This window comes from Macrotis lagotis, chromosome 1 (genome assembly GCF_037893015.1).
Source record: "Macrotis lagotis isolate mMagLag1 chromosome 1, bilby.v1.9.chrom.fasta, whole genome shotgun sequence".
Taxonomy (NCBI): domain Eukaryota; kingdom Metazoa; phylum Chordata; class Mammalia; order Peramelemorphia; family Peramelidae; genus Macrotis; species Macrotis lagotis.
Genome location: NC_133658.1, coordinates 427,961,919 through 427,975,740, shown reverse-complemented (window position 1 = coordinate 427,975,740; position 13,822 = coordinate 427,961,919). Strand labels below are relative to the sequence as shown.

The 13,822-nt window shown below is 39.5% G+C and overlaps 1 long non-coding RNA gene across 5 annotated transcripts in view; it reads right to left on the bottom strand.

Annotated features, from left to right (window-relative positions):
• The window catches only part of LOC141506374 (uncharacterized), a 339,756-nt gene that overhangs the window by 131,327 nt on the left and 194,607 nt on the right, over positions 1 to 13,822 (bottom strand). The window contains exon 5 of one of the 5 annotated variants that reach the window (XR_012473831.1): positions 1 to 13,822. This exon is cut by the window's left edge and continues 15,975 nt beyond it. The exons of the other annotated variants lie outside the window; for them this stretch is intronic. This is a non-coding gene — a long non-coding RNA (uncharacterized LOC141506374). 5 annotated transcript variants of the gene reach the window in all.

Here is a 13,822-nt window from a genome sequence, read left to right as displayed (position 1 = left end):
AAAAAGTCTGGAATGGGATGTATGGGGAAAGAAAGCAAGATGATTATGGTCTTCAGAGGATTACTGGTGACATTTTAAATAATATAATTGTTTTTTTTAGATTTTTTTTTGTGTGAAGGCAATGGGGTTAAGTGGCTTGCCCAAGGCCACACGGCTAGGTAATTATTAAGTGTCTGAGGTCGGATTTGAACCCAGGTACTCCTGACTCCAAGGCTGCTGCTCTATCCATTGCACCACCTAGCCACCCCTAAATAATATAATTGTTTAAAGATAGACTGGATGGTGTTCTGAGGTAGTTTCCCATTGTTGAAAGTCTTCAAATGAACGACCATTTGTCAAGGTGCTGGAGAGGGGATTAATGTTTCTTTGTCTAAATAATATCTGCTGATCCCAGATTATACCCATATTAGAAATTGGACAAGAAGAACTTTAAGATTCTTGCCAAATCTAAAATTCTGTGGTTGGATGAAAGCATAGATAATATTATTATCATGAATTTTGCTAGTTTTTAGATCCGAATTTGAATTCTGTCTTAGACTTTCACTAGCTATGTGACCCTAAGCTAGTTGGTTTTCTCATCTATAAAATGAAGATTAAAATAGCATCTACATCTCAGGGCTTTTATCAGGATCAAATGAGACAACACAGGAAAGTCAGGGAGGCAAAGAAAAATAATATACCTCACATTTCTATGTTTTTTTATTTTTCAGTCATTCAGTTATATCTGATTCTTCATGAACCCATGGACTTTAGCATACCAGTCCCTTCTATTTTCCTCTATCTCTCTAATGCTTTCCAAACCTTAAAGGGCTATGGCAATGTTATTATTTTTATTTTTATTATTATTATCTTTTAGTCATCATAATGCTTGTCATTCCTGGTAGGGATTATTGTGCCTATTTGGCAGATAAGAAAACTGAAACCCCGAGAGGGGCCTGACTTCAATAACTCTGTAAATCAGTTATAGCCTTGGAAGATACTAAACCCTGTCTCCTGATCCGAAGTTCATTGCACCTTCTACTGACTTCACCATATTGCCTTATCCCAACACTCTGCTGAAGAATATGTTGTCTATGAGGAGCAAAAGAGGGACCCCGAAGTCAAGTCCTACTTCCTGAACATGTGAACAGTCTCTCAACTGAGGAACCATACATAGCTAATTATCCCTTCCCTTGGAGAGGGGCCCATTAGGGAGATATTTGGATGTTGGTGGTTTTATAAGCTGTTAAGGAAGAGGGATAAGGAGGGAGGTTTGAGTTTTAGTTCGTGATCTGCTATGACTACATCATGTTCTCTCTCTCAGTTCCTCAGTACCCCCTTCCATAAAAATGAAAAGGTTAGAGCTAACCTTGAAGATCCCTTCCAGCTCTGACAGCCTATGTCCTATGCTTTAGGGTCCCTTGTAACTCTGACATTCTATGTTTCTAAAATAAGACTGGTTTGCAGAAAAGTGACAGTCATCACGAGGGAAGGCAAAACTTCCTTGCCTGGCATGGGAGTCAGGGAATTGCTGTGTGACCTGAGTTCATCTTCCTTTCCAAACCACGTACCACAGGAGGGTGAGGTTAGACTTGGTAGTCTCCAAAGTGCCTTCTATTTAGGATGACCTCCTGCAAATTGATATTTTGATTGATAATTGGCCATCTATCCCATGTCTACAAGCTAGTTTTCTGAAGAAGGGTGACTAGAAGATCAGTTTTTCTAGGGATTCCTTTTGTGTGTCTTGAGTCTCAGTGACAAATATATAATAGAAAGAAGGAGAAGAATAAAAGCCTAGCAAAGTTCTGCCAGTGCCAGGAGCTGCCCACTGTAGGCGAACCTCCTCTTTTCTCCAGCCTGTATTAAGGGAACAGATTCGGAATCCTGGTGTATTCTGTAGAAACGGACATTTTCTTCCTAATCTAATTTTAATTGGCGTTACGCTCCAGTTGAGCCAAAAAACGAATGGAAAAAAACAAAAACAAAGCTCATGTTCAAAAACAAAGATGTGACTTGACCAACAGAAGGAGGGCTGCCTGGATTTGGCCTCACTCAGCCCCCAGAGAAGTCATAGCCCCATGTCCACCCAGGTGCTGGCCACTGGGAGGGCTTGGGGGTGCTTTGAGGGGGGTAGAGAGGCAGACTGTGCCCTGCATTCACCCAGGCCGGCTTCGTAAGGTGAGGCATCATGGGAAAGGACTTTGACGGTCTCAGTTGCTGGGCTGCCAATAGAAACAGCTGTCGCTTCTCAGCAGAACGATAACTGTAAGCAGCAGGCACCGGCTGATTATAATTAAGGACTCTGTTTTCAAATTGAGAGTGGGGGAGGGAGGAAAGAAACAGAGAGAGAGATACAGGTAGAGAGAGACAGAGGTAGAGAGTGACAGAGAGACAGAGACAGAAAGAGAGAGAGGGGATAGAGGGGAAAGAGGGGGAAGAGAGACTGTGAAACAGAGGAAGAGAGGGTGAAAGGAAAGAAGGGAGAGACATACAGAAATACAGATAGTTACTGAGAGGCAGAGAAGTACAGAAAGGTTAGGGATAATAAAGAAGGGGGAAAAGAAAGAGATATAGAAAGATAGATAGGCAGAGACATGCAGAGAGAAAGAGATAGAAATGATTAATGATACATGGAGGGAGAGAGAGAGAGAGAGAGAGAGAGAGAGAGAGAGAGAGAGAGAGAGAGAGAGAGAGAGACCCATGCAAATAGGTAGAAACAGATCCCCAGAGACAGTGTGGTTTACACAGTAAGAGAGATGCACGGTGTGACAAAGATGGATGAAAAAAAAAAGTCAGATGCAGAAAAAGAGTGATAAAGGGAAATAAAAATAAAGCAACAAACTTATAGGAGATAGGAGAGAGGGAAGAGAAGGGTCAGAGGACAGGAAAAGTGAGTGATGGGGAAGGGAGGAAGGTGGGGGGAGGAGTATTGGAGAAGGGAGGGCTAAGAGCAGTGCAGGAAGAGAGAGGAGACAAGGAGAGAGGAAAGCAGAGGGGAGAGAATCACCACAGAATCTCACAGTTGGAAAGGACTTCAGAGGCCATCTTGTCCAATCTGTTCCTCAGTTTATCACTTGGATGTTCTGCTGGCACCTCAAACTTAACATGTCCCCAAGTGAACTCATCCTCCCTCCCCCTCCCCCAACCTGTCCCTCCTCCAAATATCCCTGTTCTTGTTTCAAGCCCCAGCATCCTTTCAGTTACTCAGATTTGTGAAAAAGAGGAAGGCTTGACTCTCCCATCACTTTTGAGGCAGCCAGGTGATGCAGGCAAGAGAGTGGTGGGCCCAAAGTCAGGAAGGAAGGCATGAGTTCAAATCCAGACTCAGTTTCTTAATAGCTATCAACCTGGGCAAGTCAATTAATCTCTGTCTGCCTCAGTTTTCTCAAGTTTAAGAGGAAGATGATAACAGTAGTGCCTATCTTTCAGGGTTATTGTAAGGATTGAATGAGATGTTATTTATAAAGCACCTGTAAATTTCTTATTAAGTATCTGCTATATAATTGATCCATAAATGCTCATTCCTTCCCCTTATCTTCCTTCCTTCATCACCCCCACCTTCATCTATTTCCAACTCTCTCCTTTATATCATCTGATATTGTGGGGCAGCTGTCCTTTGTCAAATCACTCATCCTCCCTATATACCTCAGTTTTATCACCTGTGAAATGGGAGCATTCTACTAGAAGGCCTCCAAAGTCCCTTTCAACTCTTCATCCTATATAGTCTCCTTCTCTGGCTATATGATTAGCCCACTTTCTTTTGTAGTATCATATTTCTCTGATGATTATGATAATATTAATTGATAGCATTTATATAGGCCAGACACTGTGCTAAATTGATCTTCACAACAATCCTGGGAATTAGATGCCATTATTAACTCCAGTTTATAGTTGAGAAAGTTGAGGCAGACAAGTTTGAGTGACTTGTCTAAGATCATATAGCTAATACATGTCTTAGGCTGGGTTTATCCACTGTGCCACCAAATGCCATTGTATCCTAAGGCTGTTTCTTCTGCATGATTCTTTTTTTTTGCAAGGTAATGGGGTTAAATGGCTTGCCCAAGGCCATACAGCTAGGTAATTATTAAGTGTCTGAGGCCAGATTTGAACTCAAGTACTCCTGACTCCAGTGCCAGTGTTCTATCCACTGCTCTACCTAGCTGCCCCTGCATGATTCTTTATCAGTAGTAAGTTGACTTCTGCTTCCTCATACCATGTACCTTCTCATTGTTTTGGGTGTAATTTGTATTTTCACTTGGGTAGCCTGCTTTTTTAATTTTTTAGAGACTGTGACAGGCTATGGCTTGGACCTGTACAGCACTATGGGTAAATTACAAATATTTTAAAAATAAGTTTTTGCTTCAGGGAGATGGTTGAGATCAATAAAGGCTCTTGTTGTTTAGTGTATTTCAGTTCTATCCATTTCTTTATGACCCTTTTTTGGTATTTTCTTGGCAAAGACAGTGGAGTGGTTTACTTTTCTAGTTTATTTTACATATGAGGAAACAGAGGCAAAGAAGAGTTATAGAGTTAGTTAAGTGTCTGAGGCTGGATTTGAATTCATGAAGATGAGACTTCCTGATTCCAGGACTGCCACTTTACACACTATGGCACCATCTTGCTTCCCTTGAGGCAGGAGACTTGGATTCAAATCTAGCTGTATGCCACTGGACAAATGACTTTACCACTCTGAATCTCTCTTTCCTTATCTCTTCAATGAGGATAATCATACTCTCAAGACTAGGTGAGAAAAGAGATTTGCCAACCCCAAAGTGTTATAGAAATTTGAGTTGTTGTTGTTACTGTTATTTTATATAATGACTCAGTAAATCTTTAAGGATTTAGTTAATTGCCTTTTGAATTTGATTGGAACAAAGGTTGGTAGGGAAGCCCTAAATCAAGAAATAGTTCTCTCAAACTGCTTTGATTATTATAAAAGCTCTCTGCTTTCTGGCTGAGTGGGCCCAAGCATATTGGATAAAGGGGTCCATCACCACTAGGCTGTTACTCATATTCTATTCTCTTTTCAGATTCCATGTTACAGGTAGTCATTAAGATTTCTCATAGACTGGGTCTGCAAGTTATTATATTTATGTTCAAGTTGGTTCTCTAAACCAGTAAAGCATCTGAGTGCATAATTGACTGGGGATGTTACCTATCCCATGCCTGGTGGCATCTGACATGATATTTATCAAAATGCAGGTCAGTGGGTTATTGCTTATCCATATCTGAAATTGAGCTCCCATATACAAATTGCTTACAGAACCTGACCCTTTGTATTGGCAATTCACTCTCAGGCCATGAACTGCACTCAAGCAGCAGGCTTCTGGTAGTTACCTTTCTCTTGGTGCAAAATTGACCCCAGGTCTTTAAGATAGTATCTACATATTACACAAAAGGTAGCTAGCTCAGCTCTTAAAGGGCCTTATCAAATTATCCTTTCTGTGAACATAAATTGGGAGAATGGTTGAATAAATTGTTAATGATTATGATGGATTATTATTGTTCAATAAGAAATGGTGAACAGAATGTTTTCAGAAAAACCTGGAGATACTGATATGAACTGATGCAAAGTGAGGTGAATAGAAACAGGAGAACATTGTACACAGTTACAGAACAATATTGTAAGATGACTGACTGAAGGGCATAACTATTCTCAACAATACAATGATCCAAGACAATCCCAAAGGACTCATGATAAAAAATGCTATCCATCTCCAGAAAAAAATGAAGTATGAATGCACATTGAAGCATACTATTTTTCTTTCTTTGTTTCTTTCTTTTTCTTTTGTTCTTTCCTTTCTTTCTTTCCTTCCTTCCTTCCTTCCTTCCTTCCTTCCTTCCTTCCTTCCTTCCTCTTTCTGATTTTGGTTTTCTTCTTCAAAATGACCAATAAGGAAATATGATTTACATTATTACATATGTATAACCTATATCAGACTATTTACTGTCTTAGAGAAGAGAAGGAGAGGGAGGGTGAGAATCTGGAACTCAAAATTTAAAAAAATGTCAAAATTGTTTTTAGATGGAATTGGAGGAAAATAAAATATTTAAAAAGTTATTCATTCTGCATTAGAAAGATTATAAGATCAATGCTGAATTCTCCTCTTGAGTGAACTCAAAATACAAATAGCCTATATTGTAGTTGTCTATAGTTATGACAAAATACTATCCAAGCTCTTCAAGTATGCTTTTTTATTTTTCATTCCAAATGGAGTGCTTGATCGTTCACCTAAGCCTCTTTGGTCTTTGGGGAAAAATGACTTGATAAAGGGTTCCCTAAAAAGCAGTCTTGTATATTGTGAAGTCTGGGGTTGGTTTTAGTCTCTGTTTTGGTCTTGGTGTATACATATGGGCATATTGCTTGGGGACTAATTCTCAAGGAATCTATTAGGCCAATTTCTTTAGTCTCTATCCAAAAACAATAGTCTTTGCCTATGTTCCTTTAATATATTTTTGATTGATGGGATAAATTCTTTTTGGGAATGATTGGACAAGTCTGTTCCTATTACCAAGACAGCCACAGTTGCCACAGTAATAGTTTATGGAATAACATCTTTCTGCATACACTTGGGCTAATGCATGGTTCATACACTCCACAGTCATGCACCTTGGATCATGGATCTCTGAAAGTGTCTTTTTGACATTTGAACAAAGTTATATAGACCCTTCTCTGTACCTGGGAAGTTGTTAGCAACTTAACATGCATACTCTCTCAACTAATATCTGCTTGAATGAACAAATGAAAATCATTTACTATGTGTCTTGTGAGAAATATATTGTTTCTCTATTTTATTAATAAATAATTATTGAATCAGGACAAAAGTTTTCAATCAACCAGTGTGGGAAATCTTGGACAAAGATCAGACAGTAAAAGAAATTCCAATTTTAGACTTGTTGTGTTTACTCAGATAGGTCTGGGAAGATAAAGATTCTCTTTTCTGTCAGACAGGTGATATGGTAGTTGGTAAATCTCCCTGACCAAGACTTAGGTGATCTAAGTCAATTCCTCCCAAGACTTTCATTGGAATGTTGCCTAGTCTCATGTTTTTTTTTTTGCTTTTTTTCAAAGCAATGGGGTTAAGTGACTTGCTCAAGGTCACGCTAGGTAATTTATTAAGTGTCTGAGGTCAGATGTGAACTCAGGGCCTCCTGAATCCAGGGTCAGTGCTCTATCCACCTAGCTGTCTCCTCCCAGTCTCTCATTGTAATATTCATCTTCTCATTAATTGTTAATCAATCAGAATTGATTGCCACCCTCATGAATATTCTTTCAAGGGCATATAAATTGTGAGTCCATTACCATGAAGGATCTATGGCATTCAATGGTGTCATAGACCTTTTTAAATTAATAAACATTATGTCTCTTGAACTTTTTAAAATGTCACATAAGGATTGTGCTAAAGGTTAGGCATACCACTACAGTATGACTCCAAAGTTTTAATGCAGTTTAAAGCTATACAAATGAGTAGGGCAGGAAAACAGAAGGAGTGAACCATGATTAGAGGGCCTGGATAAAGAGAAAAACAGTTGTATGTTTATAGGGAGATGTTCCAACTAACCCAAGCCCTAGTGCCCAAAACAAGCCCACCAAAGGGGGAAAACAATGATTTTGAAAGTTTTCCCCAAATGTAACTTTGGTGTCAAGGCATCCTCTTCTCTCATATCCCTCTTGCTATGCAGATGTACACATCTTTCTTTGCAGTCTTCTTTCTTTGTCCTGCTGTTTTAGGCACTGCATAGTCTCTTTTATATCTGGTAGTGGGCCTGAGTGTCTCCTATGGAGGGTAGAGGGAGGGAAGAGGGAGAGACTTTCCCAAACATGGAGAATAGCTAGAATAAGTCTGTATGTAGTGAATCCAAAATCTTTTGTTATTGCTATTAAGTCTCATAGTTAAGTAGTTCAACATGCTTGGATTATACAATTACCCAGCATAATTATGGAAAATACATCATTTACTTTCATGGACTGGGTCATGACAAAGACTCTGAGTAACTGAGAAGCTATTAGGATGCTGGGAGCTTATGATAATAATAACTTCCGTTTCTTAAGTGCTTTCAGGTTTCCAAAATGATTTCCTCAGGATAATCTTTCAATAGCTAGTATTATCCCCTCTTTACAAGTGAGGAAACTGAGGCCAAGAGAAATTAAATATTGCCTAAATTTCTGGACTTATTAGAGCTAGGTTTTATTCATGTCTCCAGACTCTAAATTCAGTTTTTCTTCCTCTAAAACATACTGCCTCTCTTGTTTGACTAGGACAAGTTATTTAATTTCTTTAAGGTTCAGTTTCCTCATTTATAAAATGGGAAAGGTAGCACCTTCTTTCCAGGGTTGTAGTTAAAATCAAATGAAACAATAAACATAAAATACATTGCAAATTTTAAAGCACCATTTAAGTGCTAACTACATTATGATTATAATTTTTATTGTTGCTATTGTTATAATTAATGTTACTAATGTGATTGCTAAAAGAGACACAATAAGGATTAGGGAAGTAAAGTTCTTTCCTTGGGCACACAAAATTTAGGGTTATGAACAAATATTAAAACTATGCATCTATAATCCTAAACTTGTATGGTATTCAGGGAAGATTTGTGTCCAATTTTACATTCTTGTCTTGAGGGCAAAATTAACTAGTTGTGTTGCTGGTAATAAAACCATTGCCCATTCATTTTCTCAAAATAATACTTCTAGGGAGGAAAGGCAGTGTTTATTCCATTTTTACAGCTAAGGATATGAGGCTCAGAGAGGAATTATAGAATTTGATGGATCCTCAATAGCCATCTGGCTTTACCTAAACCTGAAAGGAATCCTGACTATGACAAGAGCTGATAAGTAATTATTCAGACTCAGGGTAGAGACCTCCAAGGAAGGGAATATACCACCTGTCCAGGCTGACCATTTCATCTTGGACAGCTCTAGTTTTAAGAAATGCTTTTTTCCCTTTCATTCAAGAAATGATTTGACCAATCTCACTTACTGTGTCAGTGCTTGAACCCAGGTCAATCACAACCCAGATTTCCTGACCTCTACCCCAGGGTTCTTACTGGGAAGCCTTTGGACTGAAGAGGGGTCTATTTGCTATCTTGACTACTTTGATTGCCCTGAAGAGATTATTGGATTTAAAATTAGAAGAGACCTGAGATTGAGTTAGATTCCTCTCCTTATTAGCTATGTGACTTTGGGAATTTGACAATACCTCATAGTTTTATAATACTTGATAATTTACAAAGTATTCTTTATTTTTATCATAGGGCAGATAGCTGTTCAATTTTACTAAGTCATAGCCTCTTCATCTATTTTATTATTCAGTTGTTTTAGTTGTGACCAATTCTTCATGACTCCATTTGGGGATTTCTTGGCAAAGATGATGGAATAGTTGACCATTTCCTTCTCCAGCTCATTTTTACAGATGAGGAAACTGAGGTAAGTAGGGTTAAGTAACTTGTCTGGGCTCACACAGCTAGTAAATATGATTGGATTTGAACTCATGTCTTCTTGAATTCTGATCCAGGACTCTACTGTACCACCTAACTGCTCCTTCATGGATAAACTGGGCATAATATTTGCAACTTTATTCTGCCTAGATGATTTGGGGTTCTGAGTCCCTCAGTTCAAATCCCACCTTTTTTTTTCATTTACTATTTGATTCTGATCAAGTCTTCTCCTATCTTCAGCTTCTTCATCTGTAAAATGTTGGATTTGATGGCCTTTGAGGTTATGGTCAACTTCAAGTCTGTGATACTCAGGTCTGTGTAGGGTTGTTGTTAGTAAAGTAGAGAAGGCTGAGCTGGAATTATGATGATGTTCCCCAGGAGGGTGAAAGGGGGAAGTTTGAGAGAACACTGACCTTATCTTACTTCCCTTATCTGTCAATTGGAGAGGTTGGTCCAGATTAGCCCCTCAGGTCCCTTGTAGAATTTTTATTTTTATTTTTTGCAAGGCAGTGGGGTTAAGTGGCTTGCCCAAGGCCACACAGTTAGGTAATTATTAAGTGAGGCCAGATTTGAACTCAGGTACTCCTGACTCCAGGGCGGGTGCTCTTTACACTGTACCACTTAGCTGTCCCCCAATGGAATTTAATATATGATCCCAATAACTTCCAATATTCCAAGACAAAAATGGTGGAGGAGGAATGTGAGATACATCACAGGTGGCTTCCCCAACCCCATAAAGTATAGATCTTGTGGATTCCAATTCTCTGAAGGGAACCAATTAATTTAGGATAGGCTGACTAAAAGTAATAGCTCATATTTGCTAATATTTTACAATTTGCAAAGTATTTTCCTCACAATTGTCTTGTCATCTAAGCAGTACATGATTCTTCTTATTTTATAAATAGGGAAACTAAAGTTCAGAGAAAGTAAAGTTATTTCCTCAGAGTGTAATCTAGTAGGTATGGGAGCCTGGACTTGAACCCAAGTTGTTTAAATACCAATTTCATTGTTTTGCACCAGCTCACAATAATGAGAATTGTACATATGGGATTTGTTGTTAAGCTATTTTAAGTTGTGTCCAACTCTTTGTGATTCTGTTTGAGGTTTTCTTGGCAAAGTTACTGGAGTGGTTTATCTTTCATTTCCTTCTCCAGCTCATTTTACAGATGAGGAAACTGAGGCAAACAGTGTTTAAGTAATTTACCCAAAGTCACACATTAAGCATCTGACACCAGATTTGAACTGAGGAAGAGGAGTCTTCCTGACTCCTAGCAATCTATCCACTGTATCACTTAACTGCTACTTCCCTTATAATAACCCCCTGAAGAAAGTAGTACAAATGTCAATACTCCCATTTTGCAGATGAGAAAAATGAGACTCGGAGTGTAGAAATGACTTTCCCAAGAGGCAGAAAATCTAGAATCAGATCTTCAGCCTTGAAGTCAAAGGCTTTTTCTCTTGAGAGTGCATTTGGGGAATAAATGAAACCCAGTCCACAACTTTGTATAACAGTCCTGAACTACAATGGTTAAATGACTTTTGAGGGGATTCCATACCACTCTGGTGAGGGAATGAAGGAAGGACCAACCCCAGAGTCAAAGATGTCAAGTTTCAGGGTTTGGGTAATAGTGTCTACTTGTGCTACATCTTGTAATCTTAAACAGGATACCTTGTCTCACTGAGTCTTTGTTTTCACTTCTGCCAAATGAGGTGGCAACAGAGTATTTAAAACTGGAAGGAACCTTAGACCACATGCTAGTCAACAAACCTTAATTAAACACTTACTTTGTACCTAGAAGTGAACTAAGAACTTTATATACAAAGCAAGACAAAAACCATTCCTGCTCTTAGGTGGCATACATTCTAATGTTTTTTTTTTTTGTCCTTCATTCTTGAAGAAGACTATGACATCAGGGGAGATGAGGCTATGACAAGCACCAGATATGAATCAGGATGACTGGAGATGGCCCTGGTTGCAGAGCAAGCAGGGCTAAGTGACTTGCCCAAGGTCGCACAGCTAGTAAAAGTCAAGTGTCTGAGGATAGATTGGAACTCCCATCCTCCTGACTCCAAGACCAGTACTCTATCCATTGCTACCTAACTGCCCTGGCATACACTCTAATGTATAGGTCAATACAATAAACATAGAGAGTAGATGAAAGACATTCTATGAAGAGGGTATTAGAAGTCCAGGGTTCTGGAAAAAGGTCATTAGGGAATTTGAGCTGGGTCTTCAAGGAAACCAAGAAAGTGAGAAGGGGAGGTGAGAAGACCAGAAAGGAAAGATGGGGCCAAGTTTTTAAGAGATTTAAATGCTAACTAGGAATTTATATTTGATCCTGGAGGTAAATTGGAAGTCACTGGAACTCCCTGAGCTGGGGGTGAAGGTGGGATGGCTTTGGGTGGGTAACAGGTTTAAACCTTTGAAAAATTACCTTGACAATTGAGAGAAGGATGAATTGGAGTGGGAAGAGATTTGAGGCACTGAAACAGATTAGACGGATATTCAAGGGCTCAAGGGAGAGGTAATGAGGGCCTGAATGGAGATTGTGGTTGTATGAGTGAAGGGACATGTTGTGAAGCTAGAAATGACAATATTTGACAATTGATTGACAGATGAGGAAACTGAGAAACAAAATGAGTTGTTTTAAGTCTCTCTAAGTCAGGCCTTCCAAGATGTAAGATAGCAGACATTCGAAGGACAGTCTGGGGAAACTTAGCTTGATAACATTTCCCTTGAAAAAGGTCTGCTGATTTGGACTACAGGCACTGGGATCATTATTTGTGTCTGTATCTTATCTTCCCTCCTAGACTCAAGGTCTATCAGGGCAAGGGGATAGTATTTTGTCTCATTTTCACATTGTCCTTCACCCCAGGGTTGGGCCTATTCACATAGCAGGCCTTGCTTTTATTGAATTAATTGTGACTAAGAAAGCTCATTTGTCCTTATTTTGCATTAATAGACTCCAATCTCTGGCCAAGGTAGTTGTACTATCCTTAGTCCATTTTACTTAGAAGGAAGCCAGGACCCAGAAATAGGCAGCAACTTGCCCAAGGTTGTACAGCTGGCAAGTGTCCCAGTCAGGATTCAGACCCTAGGCTCCTGACTATCCTGTGAAATGAATGTTCTTTTCGCTTTATACCACTGCTTCTGAAGGATGACTAATGCCCATTGTAATGTACCCTTTATATATTTCCAGGGTGTCACTCATAAACACATCATAGATCCAGATCTAGAAGGGAGTGAGGTCATCTTGTCCAACCCCTTCATTTTGTAAATGAGAAAACTGAGGCCCAGAGAAGTGATTTGCCTAGGGTCACACAGGGATCTGAACTCAGGTCCTCTGACTCCAATCATTGCTTCTACTATTCCACATTGCCTTCCCCACTTTATCACTGGGGTGCTAGGAGAGTCTCATCCTGAGATGGATGGACAGCTTTGTGGTTTGAATGAATCCTTTGGCTTGATGCAAAGTAAAAAAAAACAAACCTTGTCTTTGTCTATGACTGTCCCTTATTTATGATAAGAAATGAATTGCTATGGCATTTATTTTTAAAAGAAGTTTACATAGCAACAAAAAAAATGCTGTGTTCATAAGCATATTATTTGGACACATTTTATTGTGAGATGGTTGGAAGACAGAGGGGTGTGACATAGTTTTAGAAAGGACATTCACAAAACTTAACAGGAGATATAGATTTCTACATGTGACCTTGGGCAAGACTCTTTTCCCACCTGTGAAAGAGGGGAGTTATGTTAGATCAGGAGCTTTCATTCTTATTTTTTTTTTGTCATGGACCCTTTGATGAAGCCTCTGGATCTCTTTCTCAGAATAATATTTGTTTTTTTTTAAATTCATAATAGAATGACAAATTGGAGTTAGAAGTTAGTGAAATTTTCCCCTCCATTCAATTTCATAGACCCCTGAAGTTTCTCTGTGGGACCTGTGTTGGACTAGATTCTGAAGGTCTTTCAGCCCTGGTAATCTATTAGATTCAAACTTGAGACTTCTCAAGACACTCATGAGGAACATTTGAGTCGTCTGCCTCACTCTGGAAACTGAGAAATCCTTTTGTTCTTCCACACAATAAGCAGAAGCTCTGGCCAAGGGTAGAGTCAGAGACCCACCCAAGGGGCAGTGGTAATCTGGGGTCCTTCAAGGACAGGGCCATCTGTGGTGGCAGAGCTCTACAGAAAGGAGGAACTGCCCTCTATTGTCCCAGATGATCACCACCAGTCTGGTGGGCAGGAAACCAGGTTTCCCCCCTACCCCCCGGGAGACCTCGGGTTTACTTCTCAACCAGAGGAATGTGAGGCTCCTGCTTGAGGTCCCTTGGGGAGATAGTGAGGACACAGACATGCAGAGGGATCCTCAGGGCTCCGTGTCCTCATCATGGGTTC